At 39.5% G+C, this 20,914-nt stretch overlaps 1 long non-coding RNA gene and 1 pseudogene across 2 annotated transcripts in view; one reads left to right on the top strand and one right to left on the bottom strand.

Moving 5' to 3' along the window:
• Window positions 1–20,914, top strand: part of LOC123862529 (uncharacterized) — a 430,798-nt gene that overhangs the window by 77,036 nt on the left and 332,848 nt on the right. The window lies entirely within an intron of this gene.
• The window catches only part of LOC123835490 (serine/threonine-protein kinase MARK2-like), a 34,787-nt pseudogene that overhangs the window by 5,834 nt on the left and 8,039 nt on the right, over window positions 1–20,914 (bottom strand).

The following is a 20,914-nucleotide window of genomic DNA, read 5'->3' as shown; positions in this document are numbered from 1 at the left end:
ACTGGGTGTTATATGCAACTGATAAATCACTGAACTCCACCTCTGAAACTAATAATACACTATATGTTAATTAATTGAATTTAAATAAACAAAATTTAAAAAAAAGAATCGTCCAATCTCCAAATTCTAGGACAAATACACCAGAGAAAGACCATTTGCATTACAAAAGATTTTTTCATTTTCCAGGAAAAAAACCCCTCAAGTCTTTAAATAATAGTAATTAAAAGGGTCCAATGAAGGCACAGAGTTCAGCGGTAGGGGAAAGTGGGATTAGCCCTATAGAGCAAATCTTCTCCTTCCCTTCCTTCCTCCTTCCCTCCCCAACCTTTTCTCTTTCTTTTCTCCTTCTCCTTCTTCTCCTTCTTCTCCTTCTTCTCCTTCTTCTCCTTCTTCTCCTTCTTCTCCTTCTTCTCCTTCTTCTTCTTCTTCTTCTCCCTCTTCTTCTTCTTCTTCTTCTCCCTCTTCTTCTTCTTCTCCTTCTCCTCCTTCTCCTTCTCCTTCTCCTTCTTCTTGTAAAATAGAATAGAGTTTTTTTCTTTAGATTCTAAAGTCACTGTAAAAGAAAAGTTCAGGCACTAAAGAAAGGTATAAAGGCGATAGTAACCCATCACAGGTTTAAGGTATTGTGATCCCTCTATTGCATGACCTAGTATTTAGCCACATATATTAATTTTATTCATGAAGCAGGAAAAGATAGACCTCCAGCATTATTTTTCATGGTGCTGGCATCATCATATCATCATAACCATCATTACATCATCACCATCATTACCTCTTCATCATCATTGGAGGCTTGTTATGTCAAGCACTGTACTAAGTGCTTTACCTGCTCTGATTCTCGCAATAGCTCCATGAATAAGAGGAAAGCATGGTTTTGAGAGGTTAACTTGCCAAAGGCTGAGGGGAGCTTTAAACCTGGCTGGCTGACTCCAGAGGGATCACAATACCTTAAAAGAAGAAAGAGAAAAAGAAGAAAAAGATAGGAAAGAGAAGGTTGGGGAGGGAAGGAGGAAGGAAGGGAAGGAGAAGATTTGCTCTATAGGGCTAATCCCAGAGCCTGTGCTCTTAATCACGCACCATTATTTTTATCTAGGTCTCTAACTTTGTGTGTTTTAGTTATTTCTCAGTCTTAACATTTATAAACAATGCTGCCAGGAATATCTCAGGATAAACATTTTTATGAGTCCTCAAAAATCTCAGCCCTTAGGACCCCTGGGCTGTATTTCTTCCTGAAATATTAATGAGGCAGATATTCTTACTAAGTAAATGGGAAAATATACCCAGCAGTGAGTCTTCCTATAAAGTCGTGCTGCCAACAGTTGGAAGGGAGTCTTCTGATTGATCTCGTCTGGGCAAGAATCTTCTGTAATAATAACTTAGTAACAGAAGTGATTACAATAGTAATAACACCCCCAAACACCTTGCTATGTGCCACGCACTGGGCCATGCCTTTTTCCTTTGTGATTTTCTTAATCTTTAAAATAATCCTGTGAGGTAGGTGTTATCCCACTGTGTTCAGAGGAGAGCAAACATCCTGTGGCATCCCTGACTATGGGGACAGCTTTTGCTTACACCTGTTTATGAAGGGGGAACTCTGTTTTGCAAAGCAGACTGGACCACTTGTGGATTGCCCAAATTGCTTACTTACTCTTTTAAGTAAGAATTCCCTTAAAATCACTGCAGAATTCACTAAATCTCTTTTCACACAATAGAGCTTGCACTTAAAAAAAAAAAATGACAGTGAGCACAACTGCCATTGTTGAGCACTTGCAAGGGGCTAACATTTGTTCTCAGTGCAGTTCTCACAAGTATTACCTCATTTATGCACCACGATCTTGTGTATGTGCGTGGGGGGGGGGTATTATTTTCTCCATTTTATATATGAGGTGGTTGAGCCCTGTAGCTATTGAGTGCCAAGGCCAAGACAGTCCCCTCTCGCCTGCCTGTATTTATCTGTGGCTTTAGAACCTGACCTCCCTAGCAAGATGCCCAAGGGCAGAAGAGTGAAGCTGGTCAGTGGCGTCAGCATTGAAAATGTCAGTTTAGAAAGACAGAAAGCAGCTGACCAAGCTCCTTCCCCAAGCTTTGCAGGTTTCAGAGTTTCATACAGTATGTGTGTATGTTGGAACAAGGAAAATTTACATGAAAGTCTAGCAAACATTAATTACCCTATCAACAAACATTATCTAGTCACATCTATTGATGTATAGGGGCTTCTGTTAAAGCCTAATGGTAGACACTTTGCCAGGAGCGAATTTACCTTAGAATCTATTCTACATACTCTTCTGTTGTGGGTTGAATTCTGTGTCCCTCAAAGATGTTGAAGTCCTAAGTCCCAGCACCTATGAGCGTGACCTTGCTTGGAAATAGGATCTTTGTAGATGTCATCAAGTTAAAATGAAGTGTGAGGATGGGCCCTAATCCAGTGTGACTGGGGTTCTTATAAGAAAAGGAAAGTGCCATGTGAAGACCCAGACACACAGCGAGAGCGCCATATGGCAAAAGAGGAAGAGAATTGAGTGCAGCTGCTGCAGGACAAGGGACACCAAGGACTGAAGCCACTACCAGAAGCTAGAAAGACAAGGATTCTATCCAGAGTCTTAGAGAGCATGGTCCTGCTGACACGTTGATTTCAGACATTTAGCATCCAGAGCTGTGGAGAAATAAATTTATTTTGTTTTAAGCCCTCAGGTTTGTGGTACTTTGTTAACAGAAGCTCTAAGAATCTAATACAAGCTCCCATTCATGGATAGGGGTTGATAAATTATCTGAAAGATTGGATGAAGAGTTGCATAGAAACTTTCCTTTTTTGTTCATTCCCTCTGAGGTTTTCAAACATCAGTGCGTATAAACAAAAATACATAAATGTATTCTATAGGTGGTTTAGAGTATTTTTGTGGATGATTTTGACTGTCTGAAATTTTCTTATTTGATCATTTAGAATGTAACCCCTAATCTTCTTTGTATGGTGTTTCTCTTTGCTTTCTCTCCCCTGGACAAAATTCTTCCCATTTTTCTTGCAATATTTTTCTAGACCCCTCACCAACCTAATGTGTTCTCCTTTGAATATATTACAGTGGATCAGTGTCCCTCATAAAATGTGGTACTCAGTATAGGAATTACAGTGGGACTGTTACTGTCCTTTCCTTGGATATGGACACTGTACTTCTACCAATGAAATCTAACTTTGCTTTTTTTTTTTTTTTAAGCAGCCACATATCAGTTATTTAATTGAAACCCTATGTCTTTTTTTTGCAAGCAATAAAAATATTTATTTTAATTTTTACTGTGAACATATATTACTTTTAAAAAATTTAGTGATGTAACAAAATGGAAGGGCTAATTTAAGTAAAAAGGATATGAAATTGTTTGCTATAATTATAACTACAAAACACAAAAACAAAGGAAAAAAAAAAAAAAAAACAGGACATGCCTTTACAGAATGGAGGAAATAACCAGAACGTTCACATTATTGTTCACCTCCAATGCCCTAGCTCCTAGCACTGATAACTACTTGGTGTTCTTCAGTGAGTATTGGTATTAGAGATGAATTCATTCCAAATTCGCCGTAATGAGATTATATAACTTTCATTGTGAAGAAAATATACAAGTATATAAAAATAAGACTGATTTCATACCCCAAAAACAGTAAGACAAGGGAAGGGGCTTTATTTTTTTTTTAAAGATTTTATTTATTTATTTGAGAGACAGAGGATGAGAGACAGAGAGCACGAGAGGGAAGAGGGTCAGAGGGAGAAGCAGACCCCCGCTGAGCAGGGAGCCCGATGCGGGACTTGATCCAGGGACTCCAGGATCATGACCTGAGCCGAAGGCAGTCGCTTAACCAACTGAGCCACCCAGGCACCCCTGGGAAGGGGCTTTAATGTTGTTCACAGAAAGATATCAAATGCCAGATCTATAATAAATTAAAGTTACAAACAGAAAAACCATGTCGTTCAGACTAATGGAATGTGAAGTTACTGGGGAAAAAACGAATTATTTTCCATGTGGAATGACAAAGCTTATCTATACCACTTCAACGCTTTTGACGACTCTGGAATTTGTCTTTTTAAAAAAACACATAGCTCCTAAACCAGATTTACCAGATAACCATTCTACGCCTTTTTAAAAACACCAAAATATAGGTGTTTTAAGACACTTGGATATACGTGTCATATTGCTCCCATTAAATTTTATTTTGTGCAAATAATAGATAAATAAGTCCTGGAGACCTAATACACAGAACAGTGATTATAGACAACAAAACTTTGTTATAAAATTAAACTTGCTAAGAGAGTAGATCTTAATTTTTCCCAACAGTAGAAGAAATGGAAGTCATGTGATGTGATAGAGGTGTTAGCTAATGTTATAGTGACAACCAAAGCAAAATAAATGTATCAAATCAGTATGCTGTACACTTTAAACTAACAAAATGTTGTATGTCAAATATATCTCAATGAAGAAAGTCTATAAAATTCTTCAATTTTGTTTTTTCTCAGTCTCTCTCTTTTTCTCTTCTAGCTTGTTGAAATAGTCTTGGTCCCATGAAAGCATCCTCCCTGTTTTGGGTGTCATCTCCAGGTTTAATAAATAAATTTGCCTTTTAAAAATATTAACTTTCCTTGGCTTTCTTCCTGTAGGTTTGTGCCATGTTTTGGCATTCAGATTTGGCTGGGTCTCCCTTTCCTATTTGTGTGGCCCCTGTGGGAGTTTTGTGTGTTGTTAAATACATTTCTTTCTTTAGATGCTGGCTTCTCTTCCTATCTCTTGAGGTGAATGTGAATTTTTTTAGTCAATGTTATTAAGACAGACTTAATGCCTTTAGATTGTAACAATCTTTTAAGAATAACAATGTGATAATAACATTATATTTTGTTGAGAGGCTGAAAAGAACTTATTAGTAAGATAAAACTCACTAATAATTAGTGGGTTTCTTTTTATGTACTATGCATGCTCATTTAAGAAACATATTTTATTGAGGTGAAAGTCACATATCATAAAATTAACCATTTTAAAATGATCAGTTCAGTGGTATTAAATATATTCATAATGTTGTACAATCACCACTCCATTTCCAAAACAATTTCATCACCCAAAAGTAAAACCCTTTACCCATTAAGCATATTCTTCCACACTCCCCTCCTCTCAGCTCCTGGCAATGACCATTCTGCTTTCTATGTTTCAGTGGTCTTACTTATTTTGGATATTTCATATAAATGAAATCTGTATGTGACTTTTTGTGTCTGGTTTTTTTTTGGTTAGGATGGTTTGCAGGTTCATCCATGTTGTAGCATGTAGCAGTATTTTATTCCTTTTTATGGATGAGTAATATTCTATTGTGTTTGTCCATTCATCTGTTGATGATGATTTGTGATGTTTTCATCTTTGGGCTATTGTGAATAGTGCGGCTATAGACATGCATGTATATGTACTTGTTTTAGCAGTATCTTATAAACTGTGCCTTTTAAGAATTTGAAAAATGTGATCACTATGTTTTTAGGAAACCTTTATTTGGGTAACTGCAGTTCATAAATGGAATGGTATCTCCACAGAAGTTTCTTGCCTTTTGTAGTGCCTGCCCTCCCCTGGATTATGTTCCCATTTCTGGGATATTTTTCAGGATGAGTGAGTAAATCACCATCGTCATCATCCTCCTGATATTGGAGATAGTAGTTGTCATTTGAGAGTACATTATATGATTAATGCTGTTATTATCCCCACTTTACAGACGGAGAGACTGAAGCTTATGAAATTTAAGCACTTTTTCCAGGTTTTACACTAGTAATAGAGCAGGGACTAAAACCCAGATCTTTTATGATTCTAAAACTGTAGGTATATGATGATTATGTGCCCGAGTTTCCTATCTTTCATGAAGGTGACTTAAAAAAAATTGCAGTGGATACCTGCTGACCATCAGTGATAATAAACCATTCATCAGTGAGTCCTGAAATCAATTTAGTGGGGCACAGACCTCATTAAAAACTGAAATGGAATGGAATAGGATGGAAAATATCATGTAATAAGGGTATTACTCTATGCAACTTTCATTTCAGTTACATGTGTGTGGCATGTCTGCACTGGGTCATGATGTAAAATGTATTTCTTATTGTGGGTTGCAGTAAAAAATATTTGAAAACCCTGCACTAACCTACTCATACGTTCATTTTCTTCCCCCCTAATGTTTGAACTTTTATGTGCCTAAAGGGTTCTTGTTAGTTTCTGCATTCTTAAATATGGAGAAGTTCCTCTCATCCTCCAAGTTCACAAATCACAAATTCCCTGAAGTACAGCATTTTTTGCTCCCTCACAGCCATCCCTGACTTACCCTACATGCCTTTTGTAAGATGTGGCTGGTGCGTGCTGAGTTCGGTGCTGCATGCCTTTGAAATTCTCTTCACAATCCCGCAAGTACGGAGTTCCCTTTGGTTATTAAATGACAAAAAATGTGCACATTTAATAAGCACTTTATTAGGTGGTAGCCCACATCTATCACATTCAACACAAATAACAATTGTGTTCATTTGTCACTTACTGGCACCCACATCAGATGGGTGAGATATGGAAGAAGACATCTTCCCTGCTGTTTGTCACACAGTAGGAGTGCCATGTGGAGCACTGATCCCCAGACAGCCTCTGGGCAGGGACCCTGTGGATATGCAGATGATAACTTCACATGGTCAATGCTGGGTTTTCTTCACGTTGGTAGCTATTCACAGTGGTTCTCTGGGGACCCTTTCAAAAGCCAGTCTGAAAACGTGTTCCTTAAAACACAGATTTTTATTAATAATGAAAACATATTAAAAATGCCAAATTGTTGGTGGAAAGTCCAAAAGAATTCTTTTAATAAACTTGAGTGAATTATAACTTAAATCTACAAAATAGAATTAGGGTTTAAATTTTTTATTTATGTACTCTAAATGCAAGAATTCAGTTTCTTATTGAAACATTAAAAAAAAAAAGTCATGTTGAAAGTTCAAGGGGTTCTTGATTGGGTGGGGATGGTGGAGACTGATCATTCAGTAAATGTTATCGAAACACCCACTGTGTGTAAAATACTGTGCCTCGTGTTGAGGAGACAAAGGAAAAAAGTATGTTAGCAAGCTACTTGAGGAAGCTGTCCAACAGAAAAACTCCTGTATGTGTTCATAGGGTACTTTTAAAGAAAGTTCATCAAGATCTTGTATGCCATCAATGGTGGGAAATTAAAACCCCAATGTCTGTTAAAAAGGGAATAATTAAATATATTTTGGTAGAAACATAGAATGTGATACAGAAAACCATTACAAAGAAAGAAGTAGGCCTTCAAGACAACCATGAGAAAAAAGCAGATTTTAATGTGAACAAAGCATGCTTCTGAAGCATCTGTCTCATTCACTGTTTTATTTCAAGCATCTAGAATAGTTCTTGGAATATAGTAAGTGTTTGGTAAGACTGATAACATTTTAATAAAAATAAGTGTGGGGGTATCCACCTACACAGATATACATCAAACTGTGAAGAGTGGTTAGCTCTGAGGAGTGTGCTTAGGGATGGGGCCAAAAGGTCCTTAGGAGGGCAGAGATCATATCACTCATGGGTCTCAGTGCCTGCTAAGTGCACCCAGTGTCTATTAAGTGCAAACAACCAGTGTTGTGAGTTAGGCCTGCAGTTGCCTAATTCATTTTTGTATTCTAAACAGTGACTAGAAGGATGCCTTGAGCATTGTGGTTGCATCAGACCCTGTTGGCTGCTTATAAAGCAGCTGTTCCTCATTTCTTCCTAAGTTTAGAGACCCCCAATTTTGTCCAGCCTACAATATGATCTGGGAATATGGACCACTTCCCAGAGTCCAGGGTCCAAACCTAGTTTGGTAATCCCATTCCCCATTTGCTCTAGAGATTTTGGGGTGGCCATGTGATCAACTTGTGGCCAGTGAGACATAAAAGGAAGTCTTCTGGGAGGGATTTTGCTTTGAGTAAAATGAGATGAGGAGATTAGCTCCTTTCTTGTCTTAAATGTGGTTGTGTGAAGATGTGATGTTTGGACTTGAGTCAGCCATACTGCTGAAGCAAAAAGCCCAAATATAAAAAGATAATATGGTAAAGACTGAAGAGAAGAAAGGTAGGGAGAGTCTGAGTGCTGGGTGACATTGCTAAACCTCTGCATCAGTCCTGAAACTGCCAGAAAGAGAATTGAATTGTGAAAATTTGCAAGCAACTGTAAGATATGCATTGCTACTTGGGGCTGAAAGCAATTCTAACCTACACAGATGCTCTAAAAAAAGGCTTGCATTAACAAATTCAAATATTAATGAATTCAAAATAAATATATAAATAAAAAAATACTTAACAATGCAGGATGATGTGTACCGTGTATTGAGTGAATAACACAGCCTGGTGGGCCTATCATGGATGGATGATAGAGAAATGTAAACTGTCTTGCAAAGAACCCAATTTAAATAATAGACCCATTAAAAAACACGTGAACTGATGCTTGAAGGCTGATAATAGTAAAGGTGTGGATTTAACAATTAATTAGCTATGCAAAAAAAGTCACTTTAGTTTTTGATAGCTTAACTTGGTCTCATTCTTGAGACTTCATTCTGCTTGATGCCAGGAAACGTAATACTAACTTATTCCAGCTAAAGTCAGTCAAGTCAGTATCGTCTATCTTCCTTCCTTATCTCTAGATGACATCGGAGTACTGATGGGCTCATGTGGTGTCATGGAGAGGAGTGGGGGGCATTTATTCTATATTGGTGACTGCTGACAATGGCAGTAATTCTCAAGCTTCAGTGGGCATGCTTATCACCTGCATGTTTATTAAAATGCAGAATCTGATTCAGTGGGCCTAAGTGAGGCCTGAGATTCTGCCTTTCTATCAGGCTCTCAGGCAATGCCGTTGCTGCTGTCATGTGGACCACACTTTGAGTAGTAAGGAGAGGACTTTACTTAAAGTCACTGCTTTGGAGCTTTTTCTTAGTTTTCTAGGCACCAGGCTTGGATGGGGAGGGTTCCCACCACCAGTCATAGTCATTGCATCAAATTTTGGTATAATTCTCTATTGTCTTTTTCCTCCTGTTTTATATATGACTTATGTTTTTGGTTTTTTTCCTTCTCCCCTGTTGCTCCTCTGGCTGTCACGAGCTGGGAGTGTGCCCCTAAAAAAAGGTGGCACATGTAATTCACTGTGATAATAAAATCTTTATTGTAATGTAATGAGCAGTGGGCATGTCTGGTTTTACTCTGGGAAAGCAGCATGGAAGGAGCTATTTAAATTAGTGACAAAGTATTAACAGTGAAACATATAATTAATACAGGGTTGCTCTGTTGAATGAAATCCCATTGTGTGTGGCCCATGTACGCCTGTGTGTGTTACGGCAGACGGTGACAACTGTAACGATTGTTTTCACTGTTGACTTCCTGGCTGTCACCCATGCTGATTTCTGTCTGCTAGTGAAGGGCAGGTGAGAGGAGGCGTAATCAGAATCATTACATTCCTCAAAGATCCGTTTTTCTATAATTCAGAGATAGGTCTTGGAATTCCAAGCAGGAATAGTAGCTAAACATAGTAGCTAGGGACCTTGAGTTGATCGTCAAAGCTCCCATTAGTGCAAGAGGTGGAACTTTTCTTAATAGAAATTACTGTAAATGGATATAGGAGTCATGGGGGTAATCGACTAACCAAGGCTTATGCATGTTTGCAGAAAGCAAAAACCACAAAACAGTATGCCTTCCCCCATTAGCCCCTAAACAGAAGTGAGTGGCAATTGCTGGCAATCCATCTCAAACCAAGAGTAGAGCTCTTTAGGATGTCAAATTGCATGGAAATTGTAATGAGGGTTGCTAATGCTCATTGAATCTGTAGATCGTGTCTTTTATGTGAGTTGGGTTATTTTCCAAGACATTATATTTTACTTACCTTGAACCTTCTGTAGTTGAACTGTCTTGGTGATATACCTTGGTGGAATGCCGACTTCTAGGCTCCTTGGAGAATGCTCTGCTCTTCTTTCTGCTGTGGGTTTGAAATGTGACTTGCCTTGACTATCTGGAATTTCAAAATGTAAGCAATAGTGCCACCCAATGGTGTCTCAGCAGCCTTCTGGTGGAGAGGAAAATAGATTTTACTTTTAGATCAAATTCATGAAGCTCTGTGCTCAAATGTGGCTCCCAGGCCCCATGGATTATATCTGTCTCTCAGTGGAGAGCCAGGTTCTTTGTTTCTTGTCATCATTGAGAAAAGTGACCTTGGTGGAATTCTCTAGTCTTGCTTAGTGAAAGTCACATCTCTCCTGAAAATGGGGGAAATTATACCTACTATGTTCCCCTGGCTTTGAGAATTAGCCATCTTCATTTTTAAGAAGTAGAGAACTGGTTTTGAAAACGAAGCAATGATTGGTGTTGTCCCATTAAAAATACTGTATTCTGAATATCCTAGACCTTTTCACTCCCATTAAAAAAAATCCCATCTCCAAATCTAACCCCACATTAAGCAGCAGGCTCCATGCATTGGGTCCGGTACAACTCGAGGTGCTTAAATAGTTGTAATCGGAATCCAGATGTGGCAGACCTCCTGAGGAAAGCTGGTGCTCCTGCTATTCACTAGCGTCTTTGGTGAACCCTCAGTTCTAAGACACATAAAAAAAATTCATTTTTTACTGAAGATTTCATGAAGAAACAAGGAAGATGATTTGTATCATAGACCACGTTGTAGAGAGCTGATAAAGGTCTCATCCCTGTTCTGTCTTCTGCCAGCAAACTGGTCATTCCCTGTCTCTTACTCCAAATAGGCTTTGAAGACTCCTTTATTATCCAAGCTATTCAGCTTATGTCCCCAATTTATAGACCACCCCCACTTCAACAAAACCAGACTCTGGAATTAGCTCTAGAGTGGTCATCTAGTACCTCTTGGAGGACTCGTCCCTCATCAGAGCTTCCAATTTAGTTATTTCTCCAACTAAAATTATTTGGGTAGGTTGGTTCTCCTGCTGAGTAAAGATTTTTCTCATATTGTTATTAAGGTATATCCTCCCTACTTCCAAAAATGACTGTGAACCATTAAGAGGTTCAGATATTTGTAAAAATATATAGGAGTAGTTAATTACATAATACCAGACATCATTCACTTTGTTACTGTTTATCCCATTGCCCCTGGTCTCTCCTTCAAAAGAGTTTTTCAACCACTCCAAGTAGAATTTTCATTCTCACTTCACTTTTATTCAATCTCTTGGTAGGCCCCTTCCCACCCCCCTGCTGTGGTTGGCCAGCTAGCCTTATTCTTCCTGGAAGCACTCTCTTAGATTCTCTCCCTCTCCAAGATTTCTTAGACCTCCTGGTTGCTGTTGCACTTGAAAGGTGTTAATGAATGACAATGATGTAATGTGTCATGGCTGCAGGACTATTTGCATTTAAATGGGGACTTTTGCATTTGCACAGTCTGAACCCAGAGAAATGACTCCTTGAGATTTACAGTCTTGGGGGCAGGCCAATGAAACAAGCATTTGACTGTATATAACCGTCATTATACATGGATGCCCCTACCCCTGGGTGAGGGTAGATGCACTGTGGGGGGTGGGTGGAGGATGCAAGTGTCAACTAAAAAGTACACAACTGACATTACAAGATAATCCCATGTTTGATGGCTTATATGAACTGCCACACAATCACAGGGTATAAATGTAGTCACATCTCTTTGACTATCTTGTTAACTGTTGTATTGCTAGTGTTTTTTTTTTTTAAACCTCTTTATTGAGGTATCATCAAAATACAAAAAGCTGCACATATTTAATGTATACGACCTGATGAGTTTGAACATGAGTTTACACCCGTGAAACTATCACCACAATCAATGCCATAAATGTATCCATCACCTCTAAGAGTTTCTTCCCATCCTACTTATTTAGTGAGAAGAATACTCAACTTCAGATCTACCCTTTTTGCAAATTTCTAGGTATATAGTATTTATTGTTAACTATGGGCACCATGGTATACAGTAGATCTCTAGGTCTTTTTTTTTTTTTTTTGAAGATTTTATTTATTTGTCAGAGAGAGAAATAGAACACAAGCAAGGGGAGAGGCAGGCAGAGGGAGAAGGAGGCTCCCTGCTGAGCAAGGAGCCCGATGTGGGACTCGATCCCAGGACCCTGGGATCATGACCTGAGCCGAAGGCAGCCGCTTAACCGACTGAGCCACCCAGGCGTCCCAGATCTCTAGGTCTCACTAATCTTGCATAACTGAAACTTTGTACTCTTGACCAACACCTCCCTGTTTAACACTTTCTCCCACTCCTGCCCAGTGTTTTGCTCATCCCAGCACATAGTAAGTGCTCAATAATTACTTGTATAGTGAAGGGATGGATACATAGATGGTTGATTTTTCCAATAGATTGCTTAAACTCTTCCTTATATGCAATAACTCCAAATATCCCTCCTAAGACTTACATGACCTGAACATTTCTATTAATTCCAGAATTTTTTCTTAGTCTCAAATGATGGGTGGGCAGCCAGTCCTCTCTTTCTTTCTTCCTGCTAGGCTCTGTTGCTCTTAAGCTGAATTCTTCACAGTCCTAAGAGGCTGGTTCACTGAAAGGGCCATAGAGGCTCTCCAAGAAGAACCGTCCATTCCTTCAGGGCCAGGATGAGTGGGTGAACAGAGCTCTGACTCCCAAGACTGCAAATCTGAGCCCTTACCTGTTTTAAGGGCACAGCCACATATCAGGGTACAGTCAAGAGGACATCCAATCCCAGCTGCAGCTCTTTACTATGGGGAAGAAATGGTATTTGGTGACATATAATGCATGTCAATTGCTTAGTATAGTCTCTGGCATATAGTTAGCATTTGGTAAATTAAACTAATTTATAAAGTATGAATGTGTTAAGGTAGATTAGGTGGCTGCAATAGAGACCAAAATTTAATGGCTCAAAGAAAAAAAATATTTCTCATTCTTGTTCCAGTATCAGGTGAGTGTCCCAAGTGTTAAAGAAAATTTTGCAGACAATTTAGCTATAAGCATGTATTAGAGTCTTATGGTCATGCACACAAGGGCAATGGACCCTAGAAGGCCACTTCCCAAATTCACTTTTGTCAGGGAGCCTTGATAGGAAAAGGGTTTAGTTAGATAAACACTGTTAGAATAGACACAGAAAGAAAAGAAAGTCTGGTTAAAGGTCACTAGACCTTTGATTGACAGTTGGCAACTGAGTGTATGGGTAATTGGGCATGTGGGTAATTGGTTTCCCAGAGTAAACCTTAATCCCATTTAGGTTCATAGGAAATTGCTTAAGCATTTTATCAGGAATGCTAACTTCTCAGAAAGAGATTGTGAGGCAAAAAGATTCTGTCCTCAGACTAGGTTTGGAACAATTTCTCTTATGTGCAGGACTGTGGGCCACTCTTCCCAACCAGTCATTTAGGCACCCTGAATGATGGCAGCTCTGCCATTTTCAGTATGTGGCTTTAATGTCATTTTGGTCATTGTCAAAATAGAGATTTAGTCTTAAGCAAATGAACCAGAGGTTGGAAATAGAACTTCTGCTTACACATCACTGAGAGCTTAGTTACATAATCACCAATTTACAAAGGGGTCTGAGAAATGCAGTCTCTGACAGGCCATCCAGGTCCTGGCTGCAGATCTTTTACTATGGGGAAGAAATGGAGTTTGGGGACAGCAATGGTCTCTGCCACAGTGGGAGTGTGACTAGCCTTTCTGATTCTACTGTGTTCTGGAGCAAGAGTTGTCAATCTATGGCCCACAGGCCAAATCCCACCAACAGCTCTTCTGTAAATAAAGTTTTATTGGAACACAACCATGCTCATTCATTCATTTACGGTCTATGACTGATTTCATACTACAACAACAAAGTTGAATAGTTGAGACAGGGACTACATGGCCCAAAGCCTAAGATATTTACTCTTTGACCCATTATAGAAAAAGTTAACTGACTGTGTGGGGTTACCTGATTGTGTGAGGGCTGGTGGCATGGGAGTGAAAGAATTCACCCAAGGCAGAACAAAGGAGATAAAAGTTTATTGAATAGACTGCAAGGAATCAGCAGGCAGGGCAACAAAGGAGAAATTATCTGCCTTGAGGTGGTGGTCAGCTGCCACAGTTATAGGGTAGAGTGCGGACTATGGGGACATATGGAATTTTCTCTTTTTTGGTACTCCCAGGAACTGTGCCTGGTTGTATTGGTCAGTTAGGGCCCATGGCTATTTTAAGGTGGGTCAGTTAATGAACCTGCATCAGCTTAGTGGTCACTCTGGGCCTTTTTGCCTTGCCCAAGTTTCCATTGCTCAAGCTGGTTGCCTGAAAGCATCCTGAACACTGTTTTAGAGAGGGTTCTGAATTGCCCACCGAAATAGACCTGCTGAATCAAAGGATATATGTGTTTAAATTTTGATAGATTTTGCCCTTTATACTTGTACTAGCATTGTATGAGATTGCCTGTTCCCCAGTATCCTCACCAATGCTGAGTGACATCAAACTTCCATGTGGCCAGTTTGATATGTGAAAAATGGTATTTAAACTATAATTTTAATTGCACTTACCTTATTAGTATTAAGATTTAGTATTAAGTATTAGTTATAATAAGAAATATATTTGTTTTTTGTCCCTGATTCCTGGTACAAATCTCCTAAGACCAGTGGGATTTCCTGAATGATAGGAACATTTTTTGATATTAATAACAAACCCCTTTCAATTACACCTGAGTTTTGGAAAGCCCCTGTGGGTGGGGCTGGTTGCTATAGGAGCCAACCAGGATTAGAAGATTGGAATTTACAGTCCCCTTCACTCCCACCTTGGAGGGGAGTGTAGGTGAAGGTTGAATCAATCAATCATGCCTACATAAGGAAGTAATGAAGCCTCAATAAAACCCCAAAAGAATGGGGTTTGGAGAGCTTCTATGTAGGGGTGAACATACTGAGGTGCTGGGAGAGTGCCACACTTAGAGAGAGCATGGAAGCTTTGTGCCCCTTTCCCCATACCTTGCCCTATGCATCTCTTCCATCAGGCTGTTCTTGAGTTATATGAATTATATCCTTTGATAATAAACTGACTATCTAGCAAATAAAATGCTTTTCCGAGTTCTGTAAGCTGCTCTAGCAGATTCAATGATCTGAAGGAGGGGATCTTGGGAACTTCCCCATTTATAGCCAGTGAATCAGAAGCACAGATAACAATCTGGATTTGTGATTCACCTTTGAAGTGGGGGCAGTCTTGTAGGACTGAGCCCTTCACCTGTGGGATCTGACGCTATCTTCAGATAGGTAGTGTCAGAATTAAGTTAAATCATGGGACACCCAGCTGGAGTTGCAGAATTGCTTGATGTGTGCAAGACCCACACCTCTGGTTTTAGAAGTGAAGTAGTGTGAGAGTAAAGGAGAGACAAAAGAGTGTATTTTTCTTTTAGACTTACTGCAACTGAAACTAATCATGTTTTCAGAGTATTTGTACTTTCTTTTCTATGAACTGTCTGTTTGCAACCTTGGCACATCATTTGGCAAATACTGAGTCGTTGATTTTGCATAATAATTTTTAGGAGCTTTTTATATGCTAGGGAACTGAGCTTTTTATGGTATGAATTACACAAATCTATCCCATTTTTAAAAGGTATTCTTTTGACTTTAGGTATGGAAGTTTTTGCTGTTCAAGTTTTTAACATTTTTGTGTAGTCAAATTTGTCAATCTTCTCTTCCAAGACTTCTGATTTACATGTCATGCTTAGAAAACCTACCCTACTCTGAGATTGCACAACAATTTCTGCCTTTTTTTTCTAATAATTTTGTGGTTTTCAGTTTTTACATTTAAATGTTTGCTCCATCTGTAATTTATTTTGTTTTGAGGTTAGAGGAATGGATTCAATTTTTTGTTTTCTAAATGGCTACCCATTGTGTGAGTACTGTTTCTTTAATAATACATCTTTATCATATATTAATTTCCTGTATGTTTTTAGGTCTATTACTGGAATATTCCACTGATATGTCTATTTATGGGCCACTATTATGTTGCTTTAATTAATGTAGCTTTATATCATATTTTAATATCTGGCAGGGCTAGTTTGACCTCATTACTTTTTTTTAATAGGATTTTTCTGGCTAGTTTTACTTGTTTATTTTTCCATATGAAAATAGTTCAAAAATACTGCTGATAATTTTTATTTGCACTGTGTTAAATTTATGTATTAACTTGGCAGGGTTGACATCTTTATGAAGTTGATGCTGAATTCTTAAGCATGGACGTAGTATACCTTTCCGTTTGAAGAACTTGTGTTTTTTTTTTAATTACCGTTTTGGTTGTTGACTGAATTTTTTTGACTATGAAGATCTTTCTGAGGCTGGACCACTGGGTTCATTTGTTAAGCTGGTGTAAATTATTGTTTTTATCACCGAGATACAATCTGTTCCACAAGTTGAGAAGATCTGTTTTTATAATGAACAAACACACAGAAAAAAACCTTACTGTAGGAAATGATACATTCGTGGATTTTGTCATTGCCTTGCTGTCCCTAAATGTTTTTTGGTGATTGTTTCATAGGGTAGGAGCCAAGAGACCATGACACAGGGGAAGGAGAACAAGATCTGGAGGACAGTCCTGGACAAAGTGTTGGTTCAAACTCTTAATCTGGAAAATTCCATGCTATTGAGCAGCATATCTTTGTGGGCTCAATTATAGTCTGGACCTCTGGGAAAAAGTGTAGAACATGTCTCAGAGTTGTCCCATCTAAGGGCCAAAGTGTCTGGGGCATTTACCAACTTCCATTGGTCATTGAGTAAGTGCTGCTTCTGATGCCATTGACTCAGGAACCTCTAGCTTGGTTTGAATGTGCACTTATGACTAAGAAAAGCCCCAGGCAGTCAAAGATGCCTGTAGTTGGAAATGGTCAGCCTGCAGAAGAATATGGAGAAGAGGCTCTGATACAACAGTCTTAATTTACATTTCTGCATCCTTAGCCACCAGATACCCACCCATGTTGGGGGAGAATTAGGGTAGTTAATATTTTGGGTTGTTGGTACCATCTACACTCCTTTTTTAGGAAATTCTGCCTTCACTCTCACTTGAGTGGGCATGTCTGCATTCTTTGCCTTGGAACTCTCTCTTTCTACTCTCCTTCCTACCATCCTGATGGAACCAGGGTACACTTATCTTGAAGTTAGCAGTGCTATGGGCTTGTCAATAACCCATGACTTGTTATTAGAGTTTGTTCCAGTTCAAACTAGCAGGGCAGATCACATTCCTCTTTTGGGGATATGGAATTGAGAAACAAAGAGCTAGTTGCAAGTTAGTAGTAGGAGGTAGAATTAAAATGTTAATGTATGAAGAGAGGAACATAATAGGTACCTTCAAGCAGAAATCATGAACCAGGTGGTTGTTAGAGAGAGGAATGTAGAGAATGAAGGGTGGAGGGGGAGAAAGAGAGAGAATGTGTTAGAGGCCAAACCCCAAAGATGCCTTGTTTCTTGTCTTTCCTGAGTCTTACAATAAACACCTCCACCCTTTACTTGAATTAGTATGAGTGAGTTACTGTTATTTGTCTTGACCAAAAACACATTGGTAGAAAATCGAAGCATGGTCCCCTAAGAATGACTCATGCATTTCTCTCTCCACTCTCTGGGGGCAGCTCTTCTGCCAGTTCACTGTTTTCTACTGCTGTGGAAGTCTCCAAGAATATAAAATCCAGAGAAAATGCAAGTCATTAAGTGGAGTAGGCTTGTCCTTCCCAAAACAGACAGTGGTAACATCATACACCTTATTCTATAAGGAAGCTAAATTTTCATCCTCTCAAGAAAAGAGGAAACCTGATTAAATCCTTTATAGTTATAGCCCTGTGCTTTATAAATGGGTCCTGACAGTAAAGAGGTTAGAGGGAGGAAGTTTTAGCAAGTTTCATTTAATGAAACTTGATGAGATCCTCTCACCTGAGTTTTTACTGACCTAAGCTTCTTTGAGAAACAGCCTTACCTACCATCCACAGAAGAAGCTCAGCTGACCAAGTATAAAGAGGCAAAAACAAGCCCGGAGGTCTAATTCAATCCATCCATGCTAAGCAAATACGACACTCAATGAAGCTACATTAAATAGAAGCTGCAAATGACATATGTTACATATTTATTCAATACCTGTGTGTTCAGACTTTGTGTTAGGTTCTGGCAGCATAGAAGTGAGTAAAAAAGACATGTTCCTGCACTCAGAATGCAGAATCTGTGGGGGAAGATGGACACTGAATATGTATTTATAAGCAAGAGTGTTACCAAAGGGAAGGGCATGAGAGCAAGGCAGGGAAAACCTCCCCAAGTACATTTTATCTATCTATCTATCTATCTATCTATCTATCTATCTATCTATCTATCTATTTATTTAGAAGCTGAGACCTGAAGAATGAGCAGAAGAGCTTTCTAGGAATAAGGATATTATTTGCAAAAGAGGTCAGCCTCCCACCAGGTTTCATATAATTTTTTTGTGCTGCTAAAACTCCACCTCCAACATTGCACAGGTTTTTCTCAAGAGTAGGTCACTCTTTTTCTTTCTCTTTTTTTTTTTTTGAACAGAGGTAGTTTTTAATCACCTGATCAACCTTACAGGCTGAGGCTCCTGCCGCTGCATGCATGGGCTGTCTGGCTGCAAAGACTAAGGGGTCTTGTGGGGGAGGCCAGGAACACTAGAGATTTAATGCTTCTTAGTGGCTTTCTACTGATATGGGACAGGAATTAGAGGCTAAATACCCTTCAGTGGACCATTCTAGAGGTGTGTTTACACAGTGTCTGAGAGGATTCCAGATGGGATGGATGGAACAGAGACCCCAGTAGCCATTCGTAACTGTGTGACTAGTGCCTCGAAACTTCCTTAATGGGCTTTCCTCCCTTCTCTGCCTACTTCCTCCCTCATTTCCTCACAGTGCTTCCTAGGATTTCAAGTCTTGGGGTCTGCTTTTGAAGGGAAGCCACACTAAGATGATCTCCAAGCTCTTCATGTTTGCTTTCAAGCTGATTGTCATCATTGTGTCTCTGGTTTGTTTCTTCCTGGGGGTGAAACGGGAGTGGGGGACATTCAGGACCAGAAGCTTCTGCTCCTTCCATAATCAGAAGGCTTGAGGTGTGTGTGTGTGCGTAATTAAAAGTAAATCCTCATTAGGAAACTGTTGAGAACACTGTCTCAAGTTATTCTTCTCCAGAAGTCTTATGTTAAAAAGTAAAGAACATGGAAGCAAACCATGTGGGAATCAAGGGACCTGAATCAGATTCTGTTCCAGTAACTCAATGTGTGACTTTGGGAGGGAAACTTCCCCTCTCTGGGCCTCAGTTTCCTCATCTATGAAGTGGCAAGGTAGGACTTAGTGGTCTTCAGTGCCAACTAGTGTGCTTTTTGAATATATTTCCTTAACTCCATGGTGTGCAAGCTCTGCTCCAAGCCCATCTCACCCCGAGGGTCTGCCAGGGGTGGGGGAAGGAAGGAACAGTTGGATGGGCCCTCATTCATTCATAAGATAGTTCTTGAAGCCTACCAGGTGCCAGGTATTGTTCCAAGCTTTGGGGGTAGAGGTGACCAAGAGAGTGTCAGCTGCCCACTCTGATTCAACCAAAGAAGGCCTTGAATGAAGAAAGAGTTTGGAGGCAAAAAAAAAAAAAAGTAGAAAACAAGTCTTCTCCTCTCTTCATTATCCATTCAGCGCCTACTGATACATGAATGCAGGTGTTTTTTTAAATTAGATTACTTATTTACTATCTAGCAGGAAACAAAGCCCTATGGGAAAATGACATATGGGACAGATATTTTAATGGGAAAAACTTGGGACTATGCTATCCTGGAGAGTGAGATGAGGTGGATAATTATAGGGGGCTTGGGACAGCCCAATGGTATGGGTTCCTGACTGTGGGCAGAAAGAGCGGTCAGTTCAGAGGTGGAGGAGGGCCCCCTATTTTGAGCTTTGCCATCTTGGGGCCTCCCAGTTTTGGCAGTGGCTTGAACTACAGTTACTGGTCAGGTCACAGTGGTGTTTTCTATAAATGGGGGATGGAAGTGGGGAGTGGGTGAAAATAGAATGATTTATCCTCCTAAAGCAACAGATTTGGGTGAAGGCCCAGTGCTACTGAAAGGGTCCTTTTCATGATGCGTGGGCAACTCTCTCTACTTCTAAGTCATCAGCGAGGCAATTGGAATGGCTTTTAAACAAGGACTCTGTCAAGTGATGCAAAAAATCCCATGATTTACAACCCCAAAAAGTTTATCTTGCTCTGGGAAAAAAGAAGACCTTGGAACCAAAGCTTCACATTTAGAAGCCAATAAAAACATCTTAAAATAACGCCCCCTCCTCCCTCCTTCTCTATAATGAGAAATGGAGGATTTAACAAGAGGTGGGGGTGGGGTGTGGGCAGGACTATCGCAATCACCAGTGATTGAGCTTCAAGGTCCAAGGACTTTGTTGTGGGCACTGGAACCCTAATGATTTATAATTAACTCCAACAAGAAAAACCAAATGCCATGCACTTTCCTAACAGAGCTACAAAAATAACCACATTCATAGTGTTTGCAAAATTGGAAACAAATGTCCCAAGGAACATAAGAGCTCCATGCTGTCCTACCCAAGCTTTGGAGGAAGAAAAATACTGGCACTCAGTCATGACCACAAATGATGAGCCAATATCATTTGTCATGGGAAATTCATCTGGGCAAAATCGGATTGCGCCATTAGCCCTCAATGACTCTGAGAAATAACCATACTGAAATGCCTCAAATTAAATTCAGCCAAGGGCTGGATCTAACATCCTCTTTCCTACTAGTTGCTGAGTTTTGTTTCTTTATCCCCTCTTTTTAACATGGAAGAACTGAAAGGGGGAAAACAATCAATGCCTAATTGTACCCTTGTTCCTGAAATGTCTTAGATATGGTTCTTTTTAAAAAGTGGATACAAACAAGGGTAATGACCATGAAAAATATTGGG

This window comes from Mirounga angustirostris, unplaced genomic scaffold (assembly GCF_029215605.1).
Source record: "Mirounga angustirostris isolate CCGP_5_RB_7025 unplaced genomic scaffold, mMirAng1.0.hap1 SCAF_7, whole genome shotgun sequence".
NCBI classification, from domain to species: Eukaryota; Metazoa; Chordata; class Mammalia; order Carnivora; family Phocidae; genus Mirounga; species Mirounga angustirostris.
This window is presented reverse-complemented; position numbering and strand designations above follow the sequence as displayed.